Here is a 453-nt window from a genome sequence, read left to right on the forward strand (position 1 = left end):
CCTCGTCGTGGGTTGGGTTGGAGAACCGGGAGATGCTCTCGACCTGGTTGTTGAACCAATAGTTCAACTGGCATGACCCCCGGATCCTGTTGAGGAGCAGCGCGAGGGGCAGGGGGAGCTGGAGTGGGAATATATGTGGAGCGGGAATATATGCGGGAACCGAGTCATGAGACGATCCCGATGCATAAGAACTGCTCACCGAACTACGTCGAAAACGGGCTGCGGGGCGGGGTTCATCCTCAGACCTAAAAAAAAAATTAATACATCAAACATATTTTCAAATCATTTCTATTTTTAAAGTTTTCATTTATATATTTACAAAAGGTTTTATAAACTTAAAAAAAAAAAGTATGAAACCTTTTATTATACATAGTTTATTACTAGAAACTTATAAAAAATAATAAAAATTTTAAATTTTTTTATTATACATGATTTATATATATAGATATATAA

The sequence above is a fragment of the Brassica oleracea genome, chromosome C7 (assembly GCF_000695525.1).
Source record: "Brassica oleracea var. oleracea cultivar TO1000 chromosome C7, BOL, whole genome shotgun sequence".
NCBI lineage: Eukaryota > Viridiplantae > Streptophyta > Magnoliopsida > Brassicales > Brassicaceae > Brassica > Brassica oleracea.